The sequence below is a fragment of the Pelodiscus sinensis genome, chromosome 7 (assembly GCF_049634645.1).
Source record: "Pelodiscus sinensis isolate JC-2024 chromosome 7, ASM4963464v1, whole genome shotgun sequence".
Lineage (NCBI taxonomy): Eukaryota > Metazoa > Chordata > Testudines > Trionychidae > Pelodiscus > Pelodiscus sinensis.
The window spans coordinates 62,339,390-62,365,847 of NC_134717.1; the positions used below are offsets into that span (position 1 = coordinate 62,339,390).

The 26,458-nt window shown below is 46.8% G+C and overlaps 1 long non-coding RNA gene across 2 annotated transcripts in view; it reads right to left on the reverse strand.

Annotated features, from left to right (window-relative positions):
• LOC112546473 (uncharacterized) overlaps positions 1-10,222 on the reverse strand; it is a 60,597-nt gene extending 50,375 nt beyond the window's left edge. For both annotated transcript variants that reach the window (XR_003090172.2, XR_012905324.1), the window contains exon 1: positions 9,747-10,222. This is a non-coding gene — a long non-coding RNA (uncharacterized LOC112546473). The remainder of the gene's footprint in view (positions 1-9,746) is intronic.
• Between the last annotated feature and the right edge of the window lie 16,236 nt (positions 10,223-26,458).

Consider the following 26,458-nt stretch of genomic DNA (forward strand, 5'->3'; position numbering starts at 1 on the left):
AAAGAATGAACATTTCAGATTTGTCAATACATCCCCATTTTTTAAATGAAAACGTTCCACTTTTGAGGGCAAAACAAGTTTTTGTTTCAAAAATTTAAGTTTCTTTTGGAGTAAGTAAAAAAAAGTAAAATAGTCAACCTCAAAATGACGTTTTTTGAAACTGTGAAAATGCCGGGGTTTCACCAGCCCCCATCCAACTTGATATTTTCAGTTTGTAAAAACTGATATTTTAGGACAAGAAAAGCATTTCCTACCCAGCTCTGGTCATACGATACCCACAGTCATCTCTCCTCCCTGCCTGGAGACCAGCTGGCTCTAAACAACACAATTTTTCCAGCACACTGATTTTGAGGATCAAGATAACAGCTAATGAATTACAAGTTTAGTTTAGCAGAATCCCACATTTCTTTTGAAGTGAAACATTCCCCTAAGACCCACCCAAGTATCTTCCCAATAGCTCTGTCCCCTAGAAGCCTTGCAGTGCTAATCATAAGATGATGCACAAACTCAAAACCATTATTTTAATGGTAGCCATTAAGTGTTGGCATTATATCCCACACCCAAAATAAACATGCAGTGTAGGGTTCACGTCTCTGCCAAGGCCATGACTCAGATGTTCTACATCCACCATGCTTGGGCAGAATTAGATTTCTGATCTACTCACGACACCCAGCTTAATTGCAGGCAACCTTTGCCAGCATTCTCATGAATAAGAAACTCTGAGCCCACATTGACAGGAGTTAAGAGCCTGGCACGAATAGAACATTTGTCTCATCTTCTCTCACGCACCCAGGGAATAACACAGTGCTCTGAGAAGGACTGTAAGATGGGTATAGCACTGGATGCAGGAAATCTGGATTCTATTCCCACCTCTGCCACAAACTTTCTTGATGCTTTTAGTCAAAAAGTCTCAGAAGGGTAGTCGTGTTAGTGTGTAACTTTAAAAAACAATGAGTAGTCTAGTAACACCTTACAGTATGTCTACACAGCAACATTATTGCAAAATAATGAGCGTTATTTCAAAATAACTTGATCTGCATCTACATAGCAGGCAGTTATTTCGACATAATGTTGAAATACTGTCAAGCTGGAGGACTTCTCACTTGGACTCCTGTAATCCCCATTGTACGAGGAGTAAGGGAAGTCGGAGGAAGAGTGCTCTATTTCGAAAGAAGTGCTGTGTAGACGCTCCCAATTTCAAAATAAGCTATTTCTAAATAAGCTACGCAATTGACGTAGCTCAGTTTGCATAGCTTATTTCGATGTAAGCCCTGCTGTATAGACACACCGTTAGAGACTAACAAAAATGTATATAGTATCATGAGCTTTCGGGGGCAAAACCCACTTCTTCATCTCATCTGATGAAGTGGGTTTTGCCCAAAAAAGCTCATGATACTATATACGTGTGTGTGTGTGAATCTCTAAGGGTACAGCTAGTCTGTGAGGATCTATTGGAAAAAGATACTCAAAATGCGCTCTGCATTTTGAGTATCTTTTTCCGATACTTTTGCTGGAGGAGGCTTTTCTGAAATTTGGCCCATCTAGACTAGGCCAAATTTTGGAAGAAAAACCTCTTTCGGAAGCCCCCTTCTTCCTCGTGGAATGAGGAATACAGGGGCTTCCAAAAGAGCATGTTTGCTCTTCTACAAAAAAAAAAGCAGAAGAGCAAACGCGTTCCCTGGACGCAGCAGAGTTGTTTTGGGATATCTCCAGTATCGCAACCCCCCTGCCCCTCGCTGTCTAGCTGTACCCTAGATGTAAGGGAAGCAGAATCTGGCCTTTATCTCTATATGTTCCAGTGGCCCATCTGTAAAATGGGAATAATAATGCCTTTCCTCCTCTCTTTGGCTATTGAGACTGCAAGTTCATTGGGGCAGGAGCTGTTTCTCACTATGTACATGTGCAGAGCTAGGCACGGTGGAGCCCTGACCTCAGGCAAGGCATCTAGGCACCACTGAAACACACAAAATAACATCCAACGCTTGGTCACTGGTGGCGGGGGCCCTTGCTATCGGTCTTTGCAGACGGTTAAACCTGAGCAGAAGCCATGCTTCTGTTTCTTTAATCAATTACAACGCCCTCTCAATGAAGCTCCATGCTAGGTGCGCTCAGTGTGAGGTTTTTAAGCTTTCCAAAAATAGTGCCTTACGTCTCAGCCAAGGTTAACACAGCTGGAATTTCCATGGAAAGCATTAGCTGGAGGGAGGAGACCAGGGTGGAGGACCTACACTCGTCACAGTTATGTGGCAGAAACCCCTGCCTGGTTTTGCCACCTCAGGCTGACTCACTTGATTTACAGAGGGAAGAGGTTGCCCCAATGGAGCACATACCAGGGCCCCTTTTAAATTGGGGTGGCACCGCTGCCACTGCTTAGCAAGAGGGTCATCCCTGGTGCCGTTCATTTGCAAATCCTCTTCCTTTTCCTGGGCATTGGGTGCCTAACCCTCCCAAGTGTTCAATGCACTGCCCAACTATCAAGGAGTTCATGTTCTCAACACGTCCTCTGAGACAAGCAGGTCAATCACATCGTCCCCACTTCCCGCAGAGAAACCAGACAGAAAAGTCAAGACATTTATTAGAATGATAGAATCCCAGGGCTGGAAGAGACCTCGGGAGGTCATCAAGTTCAGCCCCCTGCCCAAAGCAGGACCAATCTCAACTCCATCATCCCAGCCAGGGCTTTGTCAAGCCAGAACTTTAAAAAACCTCTAGGGATGGAGAACCCACAACCTCCTTAGGGAGCCCATTCCAGTGCCACCCTCCTAGGGAAATAGCTTTTCCTAATAGTTGTAAATTTTTCCTTATTCTAAGCAACAGAGCATTCAGTGGCAGAGGCGAGATTAGAACAAAGCTCCCAATGCCCAGCTGTGCTGACCACATAAAGCGCCTTCCAGCACTTGAAATGATAACTATAATTCTCCCCATCACACACCGTCCTTTCAAAGAATGAGACTGAAGACATGAACATCTGCCATCCAACATTCAACACAATATGGCTACAGGAAAGGATGACGGAGACACACTTTTGTGAAACACGGTGAGATCTCCAATTGATTAAAAACATTGTACCCGGGTGAGGTCATCTTCAGCATGGTTGTTGTAAGGAGATTCCCTTGTTCATTCTTCTTCACAGCTGGAGCAGGACTCAGGAATAAGAGCATGAGTGCATCTCAATCTGCCTCTCTTCCCCACCAGACACTGAGATCCATCCATCTGCTTTTCAGAGCACTGCTGCTCATCTTGCGATCGAATCATGAAGCATGGAGCATTAACACATTACTAGGAATCTGGGGGCCCGGGTGGATGTGCCTTATTTTCAGAAACAGCTCTTCAAAGGGATAAATTGCATGGAAGGAGAGGAGTTATTTATGTTAAGCACCAGTGTGTACACAAGAACAAACGGGTGTAAATTGGCCACCGACAAGTTTAGTCTTGAAATTAGACAAAGGTTTTTAACCGCCGGAGGAGTGAAGTTCTGAAACAGCCTTCCAAGGGGCGCAGTGGGGGCAAAAACACCTAGCTGGCTTCAAGACTGAGCCTGATAAGTTTATGGAGGGGACAGTCTGAAGAATGGTATGTCAGACGCTAGAAGCCAGTCTCTCTACTGCTCAGTGACAGGACTCTAGATGGAGACAGCTCCGAGTTACTAGAGAATTCCTTCCAAGGTGTCTGGCTGGTGGGTCTTGCCCACATACTCAGGGACTAACTAATTGCCAGATTTGAGGTTGAGAGAGAATTTTCCTGTGTCAGATTGGCAGGACCCCAAGTTCTTTCTTCGCTTTCCTCTGCACCATGGGGCCGGCTCATTTGTAGGTTTGAACTGGTGTAACTGCAGGCTACTCTGTCAGTCAGAGGTCTTTACATCACGGTTTGAGGATGCCTGTAACTCAGCCAGAGGTTGGGGGTCTGTTGCAGGAGTGGATGAGGTTCTGTGACCTGAAATATGCAGCATGTCAGACTCTATTGGTGGTTGTATTGCTGACTTCTTTTCACCCAGCAAATCCTTGAATTGGACTCTCCCCCACTATAAATTAACAATACATGTTCCATACATTATTGTATGTGTATGTTTATTATAAATGCTGGAGGTGAGGAAGGATTTGGGGACAGGGTGAGGAAGGATTTGGGGACGGAGGCTGACAGCATGCAACCCCCATGCAGGAGTTTGAGAAATCTTGGACTAGAACAGGGCTACTCAACTTTGGCAGCCCCGGGGGCTACAATGATACTCACAGCACATGCCGAGGGCCGCCTCTTAAGTGTGGTTGCATAGACATGCAAATATATGCAAATAGCTTTTTTCACACTGACGGGCATGAACACAAAGATTAATGCACCACTGCACAACACGCAGGCCCCATTAAAGTCAGTTCTGCTGATATTAATAAAATGCAGTATTTACCCGATTTCCACTCATATGACAGCACTTTTAACAAGCAATGACAGTCCAGGAATTTAACTACTAAAACGCATAGCAACAGAAGATTGTTATGTTGACTACTTTTTTGTTTTGGCTCCCACCTGCAGGCCATGTGTTGAGCCCTGTGTAAACCCACACTGTACCAGGCCACACATTAAGTAGCCCTGAACTAGATGATCAACCTTAAAGTCTAGGAGCACTCTGTGTGGGTTCTGGGTTCAAATCCCACTTCTGGGGCGTAACATAGAGTATGTTACACGTGCACAGAACAGAAGTTGTTTTAGTGGATAAGAGTCTCATCCTGAGACATACAGGAGGTCAGAAGAAATGATTTAATGGTCCCTTCTGGTCTATAAATCGATTACCATTGGACACGGTTTCCATAGCACACCCTAATACTGAGGCAGTTAAAATCACTAGCCACTTTTGTTCTCTTTGTCAAAACTGGTAACATTTCTTACTAAACCATAAACTTCTATAAGGTGAAACCCAAAGATAGCTGCACCTAATGTGTGATCACTTCGCCACTTGTGATCGTATTGGACTGGGGAGGATCTCTGTAAAAGTGGGCAACAAGGAGTCCTGTGCCTTATAGATGAACAGATGTATTGGAGCATGAGCTTTCGTGGGCAAAGACCCACTTCGCTAGGGGTGGGGTTTGCTGGACTAATTAGAATCACCCTTTTCCAGGTCATTCTCCAAAGCTGCCAGACTGCAACAGAGCCCTGTCTGGCATAAAGTGGAAAAAGGGAAACTGTGAAAGGCCACATCAGTGACTTGGCAGAAGCTTTTTGCAGGACAGTGCAAGTCCCTTAGTGTACAGTAATTAAGACTGATTCCTCACCCGCCCCTGACGGATACTGATGAAACATCCCCGAGAATGAGCAACCTCTCTCTGCAGCTGAGGAAACACTGGGGCTAACCAATTCTGGCCCCGATCCAAAGCCTATTGAAGAGCATCTTCTGCCAACATAGTTCCCACCATTCATAGAGGGGAAGGGCTTAATTATGCCGGCAGAAGGGCTCTCTCCCACTAGCAAAGAGTGATTACACCAGAGATCTGCCTCTTCCTTGGTTTGGCATCAATGGTAGGTCTACACAGTGGACTTGTACCGCCCCAGCTATGCCGCGAGAAGCTTCTGCTTCCAAACAAAGGAAGAAGGGCTGGTAGATCTGACACAGCTACATTACTTGTGCCTGAGGAATGATTCCAACAGAACAGTTGGGGCTGATTGCAAACTTCAATCACAAAGGAACTGCTGAGGTGCTGAGTCCCAGTTAATTAATGGACCTGCCCCAGAGATGCTGACCAGCCATACCACTATGTGTTGTGCTGGGCATTATATGGTCAGGAGGAATCTTTCCCCGGCCTCGTAATATCTTTCCTAGGGTTATTTTGCATTCAGTCCTTTCTTTCGGTCTCTTGAGGAGGGGGAGGGGTTTATCATTGCTGGGCACAGTGGAAGCTGCCACTGTTTTTATAAAGCTTATATATTTCAACCATAGCTAGCCAAGACCAATTTCTCCTTTGCCTCTTAAATTCTGGGTACAACTTGCTAAGTGGACCAAAAATTCCATGTGTTTTTTGAGCCAGCGCTGAGGGATCTAATGTAAGTGAAATACTGTGGCTTGTGGATGAGGCAGGAAAAAAATGAACCTTTACCACGAACAGATAACCTCCATGTTTCCATCTCTCGCAGCTCCAGGTGTTTCTCTTCAAGCCCCAGTTCCCAGGATTTGTGAAACTCTCACATTTCTTCTTTTTAAAAAAAAATGTTTCTACCCTTCAGGGTTGCAAAGTTAAACCCCAAAAATGTGAACGTTCAAGGATTTTTTAAGCCAGTCCCATGATTTTTGAACCCTGGCAGTTGGTAATGCTGATTTCTGACCCCCGCGGACTTGTTTCCTAGCGAAAGCATCAAGTGAAGGACCCACAGAACTACACCAGAACTCTACTTTAATATTCGTACATGTGAAACTTAAAGCAATGGTATTTGACTAAGAGCAGGTTAGACAGACATCTATCAGGAATGGTGTAGACAGTGCTGGGTCCTGCCATGAGGGCAGGGGACTGGACTCGATGACCTCTCAAGGTCCCTTCCAGTTCTAGTGTTCTATGTTTCTATGATTGACTAAGACAAAAGACTAAGAGCAAATACTGTACTTCCTGCTTATTATTTGGGGGGTTACTGTGCCTTTAAATATACAATACTAAATAGGGTTGCCAGATGGTTTCAACAAAAATACCAGTCACACTTGACATTACATCACAATCTACATTACATCTTATTTAGAAAATACCGGACAGGCAACCCTAATACTAAAACATGTTTACAGCCAAGTAAACAGCAGATTTTTCAGGTCGCTGGCTGAACTAAAAACAAATGGCTTCACATTGATCATAATGGCATTTTTTTCTGGTTTGTTTGTTTTTTAACAAAACACACACTTCCCCGTCACCAAAAATATGTTGCTCGATCTGAAACAATGCCCATGTATTTCATGCTCAGATTTTTTCACATAAATCTAGCTCAAAATGAAATGTTATTTCAAAGTGAAAAGTCCAATGATTTAGCTTAGGAAATGTCAAAGCAAACTGATTTCACACACACACCATTTTTTTTTAAGGAATTTTTTTTCCCCAGCCAAAACTACTCACCCAATTTGCCCCAAACTAGCGAATAGTTTTGATTTGAACAGACACAGTGACACAAGCCATTGAATGGGGGTTGACCCCTTTTTAAGCCCCATTCAATCAAAAGTTTCCCCTGGTCTCTGTACTGCTGCCACTCCTCTTGCTCCCTGCGAGCGAGAGTGACAATAAACTCATTTCAGAGTCTCAGCCAACTCATTAGGCAACCTGGGCCATTAGTGAGACGCTGCCATGGCATTTGGAAATCTGCTGCCTGGGCAAAGGGTTTTGTCACCTTCCTTTTGAAGAAGTGAGCTGGAGATGTGTCCATGCGGAGAATCTGGTCCCACTGCGCTGTGTGGCGGACCCACAAGTGGAACAAAAGATGCCTGCGACGCCAAACACGTTCCTGTGCTGGATTTACCACACTGTGGAATCAGAAGGTTTGAAGAAACATCTGTATAGAGCTTCATGACTTGATTCGGAAAACGTTGCCATTTCTTACACGTACAGGGATGCTCACTTCTGCGGGGGCACGCAAGATCCCAAGAGATCAGCGGGGTCTTTGTGAATCTCAAGGAGAGGGAAATTAGAGCAAGGTGTTTCGAGGTAGTCCTGCACTCAAGGTGTCTTAAATTGGGCACCCTAAAAAGGCCCTGAAGTCCCTGCCCTGTGAAAATCAGGCTCCTTTCAGGAGTCTCAGGTTGGAGACCCAAAATCCCTGCTCATTTTTCACAATCTTGGCAAGTGTGTGTGCACACGCTTTACCAGGCATAAGAATGTCCTGGCGCTGCCATAATTTACTCATCTCAAACCAACTCCTTCATACAGCCCGCCAAGCTAGAAAAGCTAGGACTGTATGTGGGTTGAGTAAGTGGTAACAGATGTTGGCACTACTCGGTAGATCTCAAGTTTCATATTCCCATATAAGTTGCTACTTCAGTACTGGTAAGACTAATAATAAGTGATATGTATATAGTGCCTCTCATCCGAAGATCCCAAAGTGCTTAATAAACTTTACAAACCAATAATAATACTTAGCACATATCCTGCTTTCCATCTTTTAAAGGACTATGCCAAATATCAACTCGTCCTCAAAAACACCCGAAGAATGGTAGGTCTTATAATGATTATCCTCATTTCCCAGATAAAGTAGCAAACTACTGAAATTCTTTGTGTCTGTCTAAGGCCACAGAGCAAACTTGACAGCAGTGCTTGGATTATAACTCAGTGCATGGAGTATCACACACATCTTTTAGCCTAATTCCCATTGCAAGAGAGCACCCGGGCTCCTAAAAAAGTAATTTCAAGATCATTCCATTCAAACACTCCGAATGAAAATCAACCACCTTTTCCCGAGCAGCCCACAGCAAAGCTGTACTGTGCATCCCGAAGGAATGCTAGAATCTCATATCCATCTGAAAAAGTGGGCTGTGCCCATGAAAGCACATGAGACCATCTACATGTTTTGTTAGTCTATAAAGTGCTAACAGACAATGTGTTGATTTCTAAGTTTATTACAGGGGTGGGTTAGATTAGCAGAATGTAGCTACCAAGACAGAATGTAAACAAGCCAATAGACCTAATGCTTCCTATGCCTTAAAAATGTGAAATGGGATTCTAATGATCACAAGCTGTCATCATCTCGGTTATTCCTCTCCTCTGCAAGAGGGAGCCCTTTGCTGCTGGGGCCTTGTTTCGGGGCCGACTCAGAAGATGGGGTGCTTTCTGCCGAATCACCAACTTGACTCTGAAGCAGCATCGGAGCTCTGCCCTACTGGAGCCTGGCGGATGTACAGCGTGGCTGATACAGGTCAGATTAGAGTGTCACAGTGGTCCCCTCAATGAATCTATGATAGGCCATGCAGGTGCCTGTTACTCGTGAAAACCCCACTGCCATAAAACAGACCTGGCTCACACGTGCATGACTGCCAGCACTCGTTACACGTTGGCTCCCTTTGCTGTGGGCAGTCCGTGCAGTAAGGGTGAAATTGACTTCCCCTCCCTGCAGCCCAGCTCATTAGGTTCTTTGCATGTGAAGTGATGAAGCAGGGAGGTGAGATCTAACCTGAGGCTAGGACACAGGCTGGCTTCCTATGGACGCTAGGCCAGGCTGTGGGGTACAGAAGCCCTTCCACCTTATTTGCATACGTGTTAGGGGGATATGGATCAGTTCAGGGGCGGCTCCCATCCTCTCAAGAGCAGCCTCCATAGCAAAGCTGTTCAGGGCTGGCCTCCCATTCCAGGATGAAATCCAGCAGGTAACCTATGGCAGCTGGTTTTTCAAACAGCTACTCCACATACAGTTAACTGTGTCGGACAGGGTCATACGTTCAGCCTCCAAATACTGTCGCTAGAAAGTCTTGCTCCTTCCTTGCACCATGTGCAGTCTGATGCCTCATTGGGCCTGCACCTTGCTTTGCTACTGACACCTTTGTAAAGTGACTGTAAAAGTGACTGGTGGCATTTCCCACCCACTTTGTAAATGACAACCCAAGGGACAAGGCGGTGGATATCCAAGCTCAAATTCATTGGACACATGGGAAGATTCCTCTAGTCTTCTCAAGTTTTTTTTTCCGGTCACCTATTTCTTTTGTTGCGACTGCTGCTTTCCCCCGCCTGTACTCCTGCCTTCCACTTGGCATGAGAGTACCATGTAAGCATTTGTCACTATCTGGTTTCTGCTAAGCATACCTTGGACAACTCAGCAGGGAGGTGTCCGGCTGGCAACTTGACCAAACAGGAACCGGGATTCCACGCTGTTCTCAGAGGAATCCAAACAGCAGCAAATAAATAAACAACATGAGCTGTAAAACCAAAAGACGACCTTTTCTGAGGTGGGTGCTCAGGGGCTGGGAGGAGAAATCTCATCCACGGGCAGACTTGATGCTTTTTTAGCTGAAGCAAATGATGTCGACTGGAGCGAGCCAGGTTTCGTAACCTATTCCAGGGAAAGTGCTCACTGGAGAAAGGGGGGCAGGGAGAGGAGGCGTGTGTGTGTGTAAGAGGCTACGGCTTGTTTTTTTCATCACTAAGAAATGTAACAGCTTTTATTTCCTTTTATGACTCAGTGTTCCCAGATGGAAAGAGCACACACATCATGGGTTTGGCAACAAACCCCGCTCTTCATTTCCCACCAGCCCCATCCTGAGATGAATCGAATACAACTGTTTGTTGAGCCACTTCAAGTCACTGGCCAGTGAGGGGCCGGGCGTGGGACCTCTCCTTCGCTGCCATCTATCAAGCACAACACATGCTACTCAATCAAAACAAACAGGCCCCCTCGCAAGGCTGGGCTGGGCTGGGCTGGCACACGCGTTGTAGAGGACGAAACGGGCAGGCGCTGCGGTGGTCTGCTCCCTGCTCTGGTTGTCAGCAATCCCTCAGGCCCCGGGCTGCACACCGAGGGCTGGTTTTAAATGTGCAGCTCTCCTTTCTAAGCTAAGGATGACGGGCAAGGCAGCAATATTCACTGCTCTGCTTCAGAGCGTGGCTGCTCCTGCTGATGTCAGCCTCGGAGCCCTCTGCCACTGGCCAGTAGCATCTGAGAAAGGGCCCTGCTCAGGGACAGGAGTGAAGGCCAACAGCAGGCCCAGCGGGGAAAGGAAAATATTGCCCTAATGGGGAACGTGAACAACCTACATCCTCAGAACTACTGGTCCCAGGCAGAAGGGACTCTCTGAAGGGGACTAACCTCTCCAAACCAAATCTCTCTGGGTACGTCTACACTTGCTCCCTAGTTTGAGCTAGGGATGCAAAGGTAGCCGAGCAAAATTGCTAATGAAGTGGGGATTTAAATATCCTGCACTTCATTAGCATAATCTTGCCCATGCGTTATTCCACTCAACAGCGTATTCGAACCAGAAAGTGTGCTCCGGGACGCGTTCATTCGAATCAAACCCCTTGGTTTGAACTAATGTTACTCCTCAAAAAATGAGGATATTTAAATCCCCGCTTCATTAGCAATTTCGGTCGGCTACATTTGCATCCCTAGTCCGAACTAGGGAGCAAGTGTCAACGTACCCTCTGGCCCCAAGACGACAGAGGCAGGGCACTTGCAGCCGTGTGGTCCCCAGGACACGACGGACAAGCTTTCGAGGCACAAAGAGCTGTTCTTCCGATGAAGCTCGGTAGCTTGTCTCGCTCATCCACAGAATAACATAGATTCCCTCACCCGCCTTCTTTCCCCAACGGGTCTCCAACAGAACATGGCTCCTGATTTATTCTGAACTCCAGAAGGCAGATGGAGGCCAGTCCTCCCTCTCGGGGGTGTCTTTGCAGTGGATCAGGGAAGGATGGGGGGAACCCGGGTCCACGCTCTACTCCAGGCTCCATCCCAGGGATCCTGTTGGCAGCTTTCCCTTCAGAGCTTCTCCACTTCCCCAGTCAACTTCCCCATGGTCACTCCCTTCCTCTCTCAACGCCTCCTTCGCTCTTCCCTCGGGGCTCCCTTCCTTGGTGGTTTCATTACCCTGCCCTTCAGCGGCACTTCCTCTCCTCCAGCTCCTCTCCCTGGCTATGTCTAGACTGCAGGCTTCTTTCGAAGAGGCTCTTTCGAAAGATGCTTTCGAAAGAGCCTCTTTCAAAAGATCGCGTCTAGACTGCAGGCGGATCTTTCGAAAGAGAAATCCGCTTTTTCGAAAGAGAGCACCCAGCGAGTCTGGATGCTCTCTTTCGAAGACGGCCTCTTTACATTGAAGAACGCCTTCTTTCGAAAGAGGAACTTTCGAAAGAAAAGCCGCGTTCTTTCGAAATAATTTCGAAAGAATGCGGCTTGAGTCTGGACGCAGGGGAAGTTTTTTCGGGAAAAGGCTACTTTTCCTGAAAAAACCCCTGAGTCTGGACACGGCCCCTAATACTGACAGAGGGAGAGCTGTTAAACAGTATGGGTGGGGCCTTCACTGGCATCTGGTGTCCACATTAGCCTAAGGTTCTCAGCTGACTTCTGCAGGTTAATTGGAGCCCGGTGAGCCCATTAGCCAGGTGGAATAGCCTTTGTTCTGGTTATTCAGGGGTCAGATGATCCAGTGGCCAGCATATCTGCTTTCTACTACTGTCCTGTACCAGCCAGCCTGGCTCTGTCCCACTGCAGATTGATTTACCAAATGGGTGCCAGACATCTTAAGGAGAATCGATTCAGCAGACTCAGCCACGAAGGAGCTACACAGGGTTTGGAGCCAAAAAGAATGGGAACGTATATACAACAGGACCGATGTATCCAACCTCAGTGCTTCTGGTGCTCTTATATGGATCTGAAATGTGAACATTGCTTCAGCGAGACATCCAGGGGGGAGGAGGGACAGGGTGGAAGTATTTTGTATGCCTTGCCAGGATAAGCACTAGGAAGAAGATTGATTTTATCAGTAATGAAAACATATAATTGACAACTGGCCTTCAGAGGACTGACTCCATCAATTGGCGAAGGGCGACTGACATTTCTTAGTCGTACAGCCTGCCCTGGAGATAAAATCCCAGAACATCAAGCCCCGAACATCAGACATGAGTTGAGGTGGGCATATTGCCAGCCCCCGGACTGTCCATGATTAATCTGTGCCAGGCCAGTCATAACTCCACGTAGCTCCTGGATGCCTGGATTAAAACTATACAATTTGGGCATCTGGCACGACACATCCTCAGCGTTGTTGTTGTTTTGTAATCTCCATTTTTGCAAAATACACATAAAGATTCCTAAGGAGCTGTTATCTCGTTACAGCTTCTGAACAGCAAGAATTTCCATGCCATGGAGTATGTGCAAGAGGCTGGCAAGCTGAAACAAAAGTAAGGAAGGAGCCAACTTTCCCACAAAACTCAAATGTAAATGCATCTTAATTCTGAAACAGTCTAGCAAGCTATTTTTGTTATTTGTAAGTCATTTTAATTTCCATATATATCACAAGAAAAAACCATCCTTGGGAAGGTTCTATGTCTCTCTTGATGACGCAAGAAATGAAGATTGTTCAGGTAAGTTTCCAATAAGAACCTGAAAGTTGATCCAAACAGAACCTTTAAACCTTTTTCACATTTGTCCTCTACTACTTCCTAATGGAACAGTTTTCTATTGGAAAATGCAGATTTGATAACAATCAAAATATTTTGCAGGGACATTAACTGTTTAATCATTTTCACAGGAAATTGTTAACATGTTTCTGAAAGATTCAAGATGTTTTCTTTGGACTTTTTTGTTATATCAATATAACAGAAATATAAAAATTATTTTTCTATTGCTTCACTTGCAAAAAGATTCTGAGTTTTCAACTCTCCCTTCTCCTCCCTCCATTTTGGGATAAAACCAAATTTCAAAATCTTGGAAACTTCCTGTGGGTTGGAAATTCTGAATTTCAACCAGCTCCACCCATTATCATGTAGATTACGGTGAAGGCGACCCAGAGTCTGAAGCAGTCAGACTCTGGGGTACTCCAATCTGCTCCTGAAGATCTTTCTACAGTTGGCTCCCCTTGATTAAGAAGGTTTGGCTGAACTCCTGACCCTGCTGAAGTCGAAAGCAGTTTTGCCATTGGCTTATTGGAGATGGGATTTCACCCTTTATCTCCAGCTCGAGCTGCAGCATTTCCAAGGAGTGCTGCTGTCTAGCTGGTCCATTGACTCAGGTGTGCTCACGGTTGTAGCTGATACCTGAGTTTCTGGCAGCATTGAAGATCAGCATTGCGCCATGGAACTGAGCATAGGAGGAGACTCGCAGCTGGCCTAATCTCCTGAGGGAAATTGATCTAAGTTACTCAACTACCACTCTGTGAACAATGTAGCTGAAGCTGACCTACTTACCACGACGTCTTTCCTACAGGGTGTCAACTAGAGATGGTCTCCTGTCAACTCCCCTTGTGCTCCTTGTTGCGGTGAAGTACCAGAGTTCACGGGAGAGCCATCGGCAGTCGATTTATCGTGTCTACACTCTGTTGATCCAGCTCACAGTGAAGACACGCCCTCGGAAGCGGCGGAGGGATCACAGCTGCAGCGCGTCCCACTGAGGGGGCAAGAGGCAACTTTCTGCACAAAGCTAAGGCCTCAGCACTGTGTCCACATTCACACCCAGCATGGCTTTTATTCAGGCTTTCCTCAGGTGATGGGACGTTTTCCTGAAGAGGGAGTCGATAAATGTTGAGGGGTCCCATTGTGGCTGGATCGAGACTGGGATGGGCAATAAAAAATCAGTGGCCCACCAGGGTTAGTCCCCGGTGGGCCCTCACCCCATCCCACTGCTCCCATTGGTCAGGAACAGCGATTCACAGCCAACAAGAACCGTGATCACCAATACCTGTGGAGATGCAGGTAAACAGAGTGCGGGGGGGACCCGTCACAGACTAACCCTGGTGGATCAGATCTGGCCAGTGGGTCGGTATTTGCCCACCTTGATCAAGACACTTGCCTGAACATGCACCAAATCAGACCTTTAGCTTAGGAATGAATATTGTAACCTTCACAACCATTTGATTGCAGAGCACTGTGACATTATGCAACATCATGAGGCTTCATTGCGCCTTATCCCAAAACTTAAGCTATTTAAAAACGAACAAACAATGCAATTGGACCTAATATATTGATTAAAGACCAAAAACCAAAGAATGGGGCTCAGAAAGATGCCTGGCAAATAGAAATTATTATTTGCAATCCTTATAAGTTTGATAGACGTTGGACACACTTTTTTGTTCTCTTTTAACCATACTGTTACTCAGTGTAAGCTCTTGTATTGCAGCTGCCATAACTCAACTACACTAGATACTAGAAAATTTTCTGAAATGTCTGTGCTGGGAAGACTTTGGACAGCTGAGCTCAGTGATCCACCAGCAATGGAGCCCTACAAAAGTTAACTGAGGGTATATCTACACAGCAACATAATTTGGAAGTAATTAGCATTCTTTTGAACTAACTTAGTCTGCATCTACACAGCAGGTAGTTATTTCGACATAATGTCGAAATGCTGTCAAGCTGGAGGACGACTTACTCTGACTCCTGTGACCCACACTGGATGAGGAGCAAGGGACGGCGTAGGAAGAGTGCTTTATTTTGAAACAAGTGCTGTGTAGATGCTCCCAATTAAGAAATAAGCTACGCAATTGATGTAGCTCAATTTGTGTCGCTTATTTCGGGTTAAGCCCTGCAGTGTAGATGCATCCTGATTTGTCTTCTAATCAGAATACACCTTGGGGAGGTGGAGTTCCTCTATATCTTCACTAAGTCCTACAGCATAAGTGTAGACAAGCCCTAGATTTCCCAGACCTGAAAAAGAGCTCTGTGCGAGCTTGAAAACTTCTCTCTCTTCTGCACCAGAAGCTGGTCCAATAAAAGATATTGGACCCACCTACCGTGTCTCTCTTTTACCACCTTTTCATTATTCTGAGCAAATGGATCACCACTACGGTTAACTGAGGAAAGATTCGTCCTCCTACACAGGGCAGATGACTTACATAAATCTGGAAAGGGTTAGCCATGGAAAAAGTGACCAGCCTTCAGAGTGATTCATATGACAGATATCTGAGTAAATGGCTTCCTTTTATTACTAATGCTGAAAGAAGCTGTATTGAAAAAAAACCAAATGTCCAACACACTTTTCCTTGTGCTTTATAGATTCCCATCTGCTCTTCTTGACTGACTCACTGCTAGTTCTTTTAAGTGCATATTTATAATTGTACTTAGTTGCTTTTATACATCCTTGTATGGCTGCAGCCCAAGCAGACATAGGTACCCGTCAGACCCTCATCCAAATCCTCAGGTGGCATGAATCAGAGGAGCTCAATTAATTCACTACAACTATGCTAATTGACACTCCCTGAAGGTTAGGTTCTTTGGCATTTTTTATCCTTCTGCTGAGACAGCAGGTCTCCAAGACCTAGCAAGTTAGTTCCACAGTGGAGAAGAAGTCAGAGATGTGGATTTTGGGTGTCTTCCATGAGTAACTTGCTTTATCCACCGCTCTATATATCAGCCCCTGAACAGAAGTACTCAAATGGCACACAGGTCAATCCCTTCTCCTGGGAATCCTAGCCCAACCCAATGCCTAGCTGCCTCAAGAATCAGCCCCCAAGCCAGCCCGCACACTCTCCTTCTGCTCACCACTCCTCCTTCAAGAACCTCAGCTTCTGCTCTGAACCTTGCACAGAAGCAACAACATCACAGCATATCATCCTAACCCTGAACACTTGCTCGCGTACTAAGAAAGAATCTGGAAGACCATGTGTCACTGCCAGTACCGGATGACACCTCACATAACAATATTGGCGGGACTGATTTTTTTTCCTAAATATTTTTATTTCACATATATATTAAACCTACTAACATGATAAAGGAAAGCAGTTACAGGCAGTCTCCGGGTTACATGGATCCGACTTACATCGGATCCCTACTTACAAACGGGGTGAGGCAACCCTGCACTAGCTGCTTCCCCCCAGCAGACCAGGGAGACGCGAAGCTAGCGCTCCCCCCCCCCCCCAGCAGACCAGGGAGACGCGGAGCTAGCGCCTCTCCCCCCCCCCCCCCCAGCAGACCAGGGAGACGCGGAGCGGCTTTTCTCAGCAGACACCTCAGCTTGAGAATAAAGGGCTGAGGAAAGTGAGGTGTGAGAGAATAAAACTGAACTCTGGAGAAATGTTTGGCTAGAGATTCCCCTACAACATGTACCAGTTCAGACTTACATACAAATTCAACTTAAGAACAAACCTACAGTCCCTATCTTGTACGTAACCCGGGGACTGCCTGTACTTTGAAATGTTTTTAACATTTATCTACAAACATTGGGGGTTGCCTCATCCTACCCCTCAGCGTGTATGCACCATCCTCATCTCTACACTTGCATTTGTTTTCTCTCTTTCCGATCCTCAGACCACTGGGACTATGTACGGTGCTCACTCGAATGGAGCCTCAATGTCTACTAGGACCTTTGGGTTCTGCTATATTTTAAATCTTTACATTGCTACTAGTAAAAGTAATTATTTTCTTAGTGCTGGACAGAGTCTCATTCCTATGCGACCCCACAGGGGAGTAAATCCCCCACCAACCCACCCACCAGCACGGCTGAGCGCTGAGCGGAACCTTCCCAAATCTTCAACTTGGGAGTCAAGAGAAGAACAAGGGACATGTACGTGATGCTCATGAAGACAGGGAGGAGTAGGTAGGTAGATATTAGGAACAGAGCTATGTCTGGGTACAAGGGAAAGCATGCCTTGAAGGCTATAGAGATGATGAAGCATACTCCCCGCTTTCCCTGCCCATATTTTCAGAGTCATAATTTCTCTCAAGAATGCCTCCTGGATTGTCCTAGCTACTGGTTGCCCCATACACATGGCTGAGGGGCAAACACAATCTGTTCCTTAAGGAATGTGCTTTACCAAATATCTCCTATAGCCCTTCCAAAGGCTTTTCTGATGCCTCTGACTGAGGCTAACAGGAAAGCCTATCTATCTAGACAGGCCTTTTTACTACTCAGTGCAAGTAATCGGTTGTGGGATCAAGCCTAGAGTCAACTGAAAAAGTTGTGTGTGTGTGTAGCTTTTTGTTAAAATGAAAGTTTTCATTAAAAAATTCTGGTTTTACTGGAACATTTTTAGGTTTTCTTGAAAAAGTCATAAACAATGAGAAGTCCTGTGGCACCTTATAGACTAACAGATTTATTGGAGCATAAGATTCATGGGCAAAGACCCACTTTGTCAGGTTATGTCTACACTACTACCCTAGTTCGAACTAGGGTGGTTAATGTAGGCAACTGGAGTTGCAAATGAAGCCCGGGATTTGAATTTCATGGGTTTCATTTGCATATTGCCGGGCGCCGCCATTTTTAAATGTCCGCTAGTTCGGACTCCGTGCCCGCGGCTACACGCAGCACGAACTAGGTAGTTCGGATTAGGCTTCCTATTCTGAACTACCGTTACTCCTTGTGGAACGAGGTGTACCAGTAGTTCAGAATAGGAAGCCTAATCCGAACTACCTAGTTCGTGCCGTGTGTAGCCGCGGGCACGGAGTCCGAACTAGCGGACATTTAAAAATGGCGGCGCCCGGCAATATGCAAATGAAGCCCGGGAAATTCAAATCCCGGGCTTCATTTGCAACCCCGGTTGCCTACATTAACCACCCTAGTTCGAACTAGGGTGGTAGTGTATACATACCCTGACAAAGTGGGTCTTTGCCCATGAAATCTTATGCTCCAATAAACCTCGTTCCATGAGGAGTAGTGTAGACATACCCACAGTCTTCAACAAAAACCTGAACAGCTCATAAAAAAATGTTTGTTTTCATTAAAATTTCCCCTGGTGAATAAAAAATTCCTGATTAGTCTCCCTGCTTCTTCACTCAGGCTACTCTTTGGATGTGCTCTCACACAACTTCTCCAGTACTATCACGTATAGCGCATTGAAAAAGTAGCACTATATTCATACTCTCGATTTTTAAAACGCCTTCATTTTCATGCCATCGTGAGACGATCGCGGTGTTCCCAGTCTCCTGCGTTGGACCCAGAGGTGGAAAATGGAGTTAATAGAGCTGTTCAGTTTCACAGCGGCTGAGTTACAGCTCCATCATATTCCCCAGGCCTGCCATGTTGGAGACCACATGGCCCTTGGTTTTATGTGTTATTTCTTTATATTAAACTCCTCCATGTTTCTAAGTTTGATATCCTGCTCCAAGCACACACTGTACAATGTCATGGGCCTGCTCCAGCTCGTACTGAAGTCGAAAGGAGTCTTCTCACTGACGGACCAGGCCCTTAGGAGACAAACAACCTAACTGGAAAACATTTAAAAAAAAAAAAAAGCCAATACTCCCAAGACTAGACAGTGCTAGAAAACCACAGAAACACATTGTTCTCTCTTAGCATCCTACTTGCCTCAGAGGCCAAAGCATTTAACAAACACTCATTTGAAGCAGCAAAACATCTTCCTCTTCACCCAGACATTAGCTCAGCTGAGAGAACCAATTGGCTTTTAGCTAACACCGTATTATTATTATTATTTGAGCTCTTTACTGTTACTGCACAGGGTGGCTGGGAATTCTTTTTCTGGTATCTCACAGCGAGCTAAGCATGAAGCCTTTCTCTCTAGAGTGTGTGAGATGTTTAGCTCTTCTATCTATTCTCCCCTTCCCCCCCCCCCCCCACACACACACCAGGCGTTGCTGAGTGGGGACCTTGTCTTTGAAAAATGTTACATGGAATGACTAAAAGTCAAGTAATAAAAACCAGACACCAATTCATTAATTAAAGTAGCAGCTTGAGACAAAAGGGACCACTCAAAACGGAAGGGAAAACTAAGCCAGCGTCCAGCATCTGATAACTTAAAACCACTCCCATTTCCTGTGGTAAACAAATGCCCCACATATTATCTCTGTGAAGAACTCGAAGTGCTGCACGAATTCTCCTGGATCCCAGGCGGTTAGCTCAGGGGAAAGACAGAGCACCTGAGCCAATCAAGTCAGACTGGGCTGGAAAGATGGGAAAAAATCCTAATGAAAGCAGAGTGGAGCCGCCTCGAAGGTTCCACATGCACCACAGCGGGCCCATGGGCAGATGCAAGCAAAGCCTGTGGCACCCAGCTCTCTGTACTGCGGCCACGTGGACGATGCTGGGTCACTAGTCAAACGGCGTCCCCTCTGCACATACTTTCTCCCGTCTCATTTAAGGCCATTACTCACTCTGGGCTTGAGTCTCACTTACACTAAGGCCCCTGGACACTATTGTGACAGTGTAAAGGGATCTTAGCTGGACAAAACCTTAGCCTCCCTACAGAGGCACTTCACGTCCAGGGGGCCGCTCACACACTAGCTACTCCGCGGTGTAGGAATTGCAGGATCCACTCCTTAGGAAGCAGGAAGATGCACAACTTTGAACAGGAGCAAAGGGGGGGCGTCCCTACCCAACAATCCAGCCCACAGAGCTCAGAACGCAAATGGATGGACTGCAGGCCCAGACGTCTGTCTCGCTCCATTTGGGGACCCAAGGGGATAAATCGGGGCAGCCCAGTCGGCAGGGTCAGGCTGCGCTGAAGACAGGACACTGGGCTGAACGTACCAGGCTCGGACCCAGTCTGGCAGCTCTCTGGGGTCACATTTCTCTACAGCTGGGTAGCCACAGAGGCTGAAGCCCGGCTCCAGCTCTCCCTCCTAAGGGCACAGGCTGCAAACGTGCCTCACACCATGACGTTGTGCACCATCAGATCGCCCCTTGCAGCCTAATCTCCTCAGAGAGTAAAATAACCCACTGTCCCCGCCCACTGGGGTTCTGTTTCCACGCTCTTAAAGCCTCGCCGTCATGCTGATTCAAGTACAAGAGCCTTCAACTTCCGGGGAACAATCATGCAGACCGGTGGGCGCTGTGCACGGTGCTGGACACATTCAGCTGGGCGCGGTCTCTTTGAGCAAGGAGCAGTCTGCAAGGGGCAGCAGGTTTCAGAAGGGCGCAGGAGAGTGGTGCCGTGCACCAGACTACATTCATTGGGTTGGCAGGCTAGTGCCGACACGATACGCCCAGGGGGTCATTGGAGAATGAGGTGTCCAGGAGCAAGTGGCAGGTGGTTAGCCACTTCACAGCCAGGTTTCTCGCTGGGCGGAAGTAACACAACCCCCTTGACAAAGGCAAGGCGCGGGGAAGCCCAGAGAATGCATCCAGAATAATACCACCCGCCACTTTCTTGGAGAGGGGAAGCTGTAGATTTATTGCAGCTCTGTTGGTCAAAGAAAGGTTGTGTGAGCTAAGCTCAGGTCTCTCCCCAGCTTGTTTTCCTTCAGCGCAGCCAAGAGCTGAAATGCTCCGAATCCATCACAACGAAACACAAAGCACCTCCGGTATCCAGTTTTGTAACCAATTCAGGCTGGGTTTGCTGAGTTTTGTAAGCAAATTATGGCTTTTTGGGTGGAGACCGTAGCAAAGTCAGTTGCATGGTTTTCATCTGAACCCAGGCACAAGTCAGCTATTTTGTCCAATAGTGATAGAAATGTAGCTGTGTTAGTCTGGTGTAGCTGAAACAAAATACAGGACTATGTAGCACTTTAAAGTGCTACATAGTCCTCTATTTTGTCCAGGTTGGCTCTCAGACTCTAGATTTGTTTCAATCTGGAAAGCCTGGATGCAAATCAAGGGGTGGAAAGTCACCCTCGGTGGAGCTGGCAGACAAGGTGTACACGAACCCCAGAGACCTGAAACCAAAACATTTCAGTTTGCCCTCAAGCCCCCAAATGCACTGGGACAATATAGTTGGCTAGTGGAAGACTCCCTCATTGTCGGGAACTGCAGAGTAGCACAGAATCATCGTGGCTGCTTTTATGACATTCGCCGATTGGCTCAGAGAGGGCAGGGGGCTTTCTTGAGCCATGGAGATCCACAGTGACCTGCATCACTCAGAACAGTTCTCAGGCCATGCCCACTGCCTGGTCTGTGAGACCAGTGTTCCTCCAATAGGATACAACCTTGCAGCACCAGAATTAATGGCGAGGCAGGTGAGGACCGCTAGTGATTGGTTGGGGCACCAATGAATTGGGCTCGCGGCTAATCTATGCATAAACATGCTCATTGTAGTGTACTTCCCTCCCTTCCCAGTGACCTGGTGGTGTCACGCATCCCCTGACCTTTAGACTAGAATCATAGAACTGGAAGGAACCTCAAAAGGTTGAGTATACTCCCCTGCACTCACGGCCGCATCATTCTAGACCATCCCCGACAGGCGTCTGTCCAACCCGCTCTTAAATCTCTCCAGTGATGGAGATTCCGCAACCCCCCTAGGCAATTTATTCCAGTGTTTAACCACCCTGACAGGTAGGAGGTTTTTCCTAATGTCCAACCTCAATCTCCCTCGCTGCAGTTTAAGCCTATTGCTTCTTGTCCCATCATCACAGGCCAAGGAGAACAATTTTTTCTCCCTCTTCCTTATAGCAACCTTTTAGATACTAGAAAGCCATTATTATGTCCCCTATCTTTTCTAAACTAAACAAGCCCAATTCCCTTTCAACCTTCCCTCATAGCTCATGTTTTCTAGATCTTTAATAACTTTTGTTGCTCTTCTCTGGACTTTTTCTAATTTGACCATATCTTTCCTGAAATGTGGGGCCCAGAACTGGACACAAGAGTCCAACTGAGGCCTATCAGCACAGAGTAGAGCAGAAGAATGACTCCTCGTGTCTCGCTCACAACACACCTGTTAATGCCTCCCAGAATCATGTTGGCTTTTTTTGCGACGGTGTCACCCTGTTGACTCATATTTAGCTTGTGGTCCACTATGACCCTTAGATCTGTTTCCATGTGCCCAGAGAATGCAGAGCCAAGCATTTGGACATTTGCAAAGCCAATGGCAAGGGGGAAATAGTTCAGTCCAAACGCAGCCCCAGCAGTGCCTCCAGCCCCCGTAGTCTAGGTGGCATAATCAAAGGAGCTGAAAGTGATTAGAACAAAATCCCTGGAAACTGGGCACCTAATTCCCATAGAGACTGTTGAAAGTCCCTCCAAACTCCTTGGAGACAGGGAGTATCTTATGTCCGGATAGTGCCTAGCACAGTGGTTGGCAGCAAGACTTCTAGGCACTATTGTATGGCTATTACTTGCGACTATCCACAGTGTTTACTCAATCGGGTCTAGAAACTGTCCTCAAACTGACCGACGCCTCTCTCGTAACACAGGTAGTCACTTTTAGGAGAAGGGTGCCATCTATCTGAAGGCAGCAACATATCTCTGCATTTCTGATCCTGGGTGAATTAACCCCTAGTCAGCTGTCTCTCGTTCTAGGGCCGACTGTCCATCTCCCTCTACAGGCAGCAAATACACATGAAATCACCTGAATGGGAGAGGAACAGATCCCCTGAGAGCTCACAGTCCCTGAAGAAACATTAATATTTGGGAGGGCTCTGGGGTTTTTAAATCTTTCCTATTCCTGCCCATCATCTCCCTGCTCCCTTTCACAATGGCTATTTTATTGGATCGTTCCCAGCCATCATCTGCTGCTATTCCCACCCCTACTCAGCATTTAACATGTAAGTGTTAACATACCAAGCAGAGCAGCTGCAGATAATTTTTTTTCCAGCACCATAAATGCCATAAAAGCTCCTTTTCAAGGTTGAGTCCGCGGAGCTAGATCGCTTTGTAAAGGCATGAGGCCATCAGGCTGGGTGACGGATGCTGAGCGCAGGGTCCATTCACATGTGGGAACTCTACAAGTAAAAGAAGAATACATCTGACTCCCTGCTGCTATGGCCAGTGTTTAGACATTTATGCTTGGGCAACATGCATGACAACAGAGAGTGCAAGGCAATGGAGGATGAGGCCTAGGATGACCAAGGTGCCTGCTGCATTAATCATCATCCACACAGATGCAATGGTTTCAGAGAGGCTGGACTGAGAGTACACCAGAGTTTAAAGGCAGGCCAGGGTGGCCAACCCATTAAACAAAGAGAGCCAAAACAGCGTCGGAAAAAAATGCTAAGAGAGGCACCAGAACTTTTCTTTGGAGCAATTTTTGTTGAGCCCTCTCCCTCCCCCCCAAAAAAGGAACTCCCCACCAATCTCCCAGAATTGTTGAGAAAAAAAAAGGCAGCACTGCCCCTTTAAAAAAACCAGGTTCCCTTGCCCCAGTGAGCACAAGGAGCCGAGGTCCAGAAACCATTCAAAGGGGCGTAGAAAAAGCTTCGTGAGCCAAGGGGGAGGCTTTGTGAGCCACACTGTAAGGGGGGAAGAGCCGCATGCAGCTCGCAAGCTGTGGGTTGGCCCTGAGCTAGGCACTGGGTGCCAGGGGACCTGTGTTCTATTCCCTTAACTGGAAACACCTCTCCCTGCAGCTCAGGGCTCTCACACTCACAGGCCCTTTACAGGAAGTGGGGTGAGGTCACCTGCCGCAGGGAAGTGGGATCGAACCGCTGCTGCTGCCCTGCACCAGGGCCCCTGTAATCCTTTGGGGGCACAAGTTGCAACGGAGGGAGAGAGTGAGCCCGTGGCCAGAAGGGGCAGGGTTTGGGGGATGATTTCGGACACACACCCCAGGCCGCTAGGTCTCCTGGGTGGGAGCGCGAATATGCTCCAGCTCAGAGATGGCCTGTGGGCCGTGAGTTTGAGACCCCTGGCATAGCTACTTCTCCAGCCACCCTCGGTCTTGTCTTGTTTGATTGACCTCAGCCTGGCGGCGCCACTCAAATACAAGCAAACGTAAGATGCTAGGCCTCATTCCCCACGGTGATCCCAGTCACAGTTATGCCAGGAGGGGCGTTAATGGGCCGCAGCTCTGTGAATGCTCCCTTGAAATATGTGCTAACTACGTACACTACCCAATCTATTCCACTGCTTGTATGTAGCTGGGAGTACAGTTCGTGCTCCATACGCTTGAAAGCATCTGTCTCTCGCCAACAGAAGTTGGTCCAATAAAAGATATGACTTCATGTTCTCCCCCCCCCCATCTCTCTAGTATAACACAAGCTTAATGGGTGGTGAATTACAGACACTTTTTAATTCCTGTCTCTTCTCACCCTCCTACCTTTGCTCCAATGTATGGGATCTTCCCTTATATTTTCTATTATCACACCAACTACGCGTCTTCCCTGCGGCTCTTTTGAATCCAGAAGGCTGCTCAATACCATTGAATGCATCGGGCAGGCATCTGCCACTTCTACATGCCCTGCTCCGTATCTTACGCTGGGGTAGAAAAGGAGATCTCTGCCGAGGGAGGAATGACACAATGAAAGAGCAGCAGAATCGAACCCTGATCCGTCCATCCAAGAGATGGGAACCGTGACAAAAATCTCACCGCCCTACAAGGCTCCCAACGGAAACGGAAACCAACAATTGGCCATAAAAGTTAATGAGTCCAACATTTTTTTCTCTCTCTCTATCCAAGGGCAAAATGTGCCAATGCTTACTGTGCAGCTGGTGTCAAATCTGCCCAGGGTCATTCCTTATAAAAGAATTGGAGTTTAGTTTGGTTTTGTTTTCTAAACTGACCTAGTTGGGGCCTAATCCTGAAATGTGCAGACCTAATTCCCAGGCTTCAATCAGAGGAGCAGGTGTTCCGCATCTTTCAGGATCCGGACACTGGGTTTTATTACAAAACAAACGGTGAACACTAGGGTTTCGGTCACTGTGTGAAGAGAGGCTCCCACCTGCTCGCTTCCCCCAAACTCTGGAATTATTTATTATTTGAATGGGAGTAGTGCCTAAATCCACACAGAGAGCAGAGACCCATTCTATTAGGCACTGAGAAACCAGAGAGAGAGGCCCTGCTCAAACGAGCTTACTATCTAAACAGGCTATGTCTACATTGGCAGCTTCTTGCTCAAGAACTGTTTTGCGGAAGAGTTCTTGCACAAACACGCTTCCACAAGAGCGCGTCTACACTGGCATGTGCTTTTGTGCAAGAGCATCCATGGCAGTGTGGACGCTCTCTTGCGCAAGAAAGCTCTGATGGCCATTTTAACCATAGGGGCTTCTTGCGCAAGAAATTCATGTTGCCGGTCTACACTGGCCTCTTGTGGAAGAGCTCTTGCGCAAGAGGGCTTAGTCCTCTTGGGGAGAGGAATAACTCTTCCGGAAGAAGCCGTTTTACAACGCTAGACTGTAAATGTACTTGCGCAAGAACGCGCATGCAGTGTAGACAGCAGGCAAGTTTTTGCAAAAGAATGGCTGTTCTTACGCAAGAAGCTGCCACTGTAGACATAGCCAGAGGGCAAAGGCTGGGAAGGGACTTAGAAACATGAAGGTGAAATGACTTGCTCACCTTACCTCAGTGGCAAGCTGGGGCTAGAAACAAGGCCACCTGCTCCCGGTGCAGTGCCTTGTCCATCACAACTGGCATCACTCTGAAGCCAAGAGAAGCATTTTTGTGTCCCCATCTAGCAGCACTAACTGGTTCTGGTTAATTAATTCATCTGAATGGGTGGTAATACGGATTTCCAAGTCCAGGCTTTTCAAACCGGCCGGGCTAAATGTGGCCCCAAGCCACATCGTTCAGGTCCAGCTCTCAAAGCACCAGATCAGTTCACCTGGTGGGGGTGTGGTTTTTAAACGTCATTATTTAGCTACAGTTCAGGCACAGTTTGGCTCAAGACTGTAAATTGCCCCTAGGCATCAGGGTGTTCAGGCTTTGGTAATCTCTCATCCAAATGCCTCCTTTACCAACATGCAGAGGTGTATGGCAAAAAGGATTCTAACCATAAATTTAGCTGGAGAAACCTACAATATTTACAGTAGATTTAGTTGTCAAGGCCAACCAGCAACCTCTCCAATTACGGAAGCAGTTTCACAGCTCTTACATTTCAACTGTGAATGGATGTGATAGCAGTTACAAATCCCTTGGGTTTTAGACTTGCTGGTGATCGGATGTACCTGCAACTGCACACAAAGGATTCTGCAAAGAGCGGAAGACCTCATGTGCACCCAACATAAATTCCAAAGAAGCTCTGAAAATCAGCTGGGCTAATGATTCTAGAAGCCTGATCAT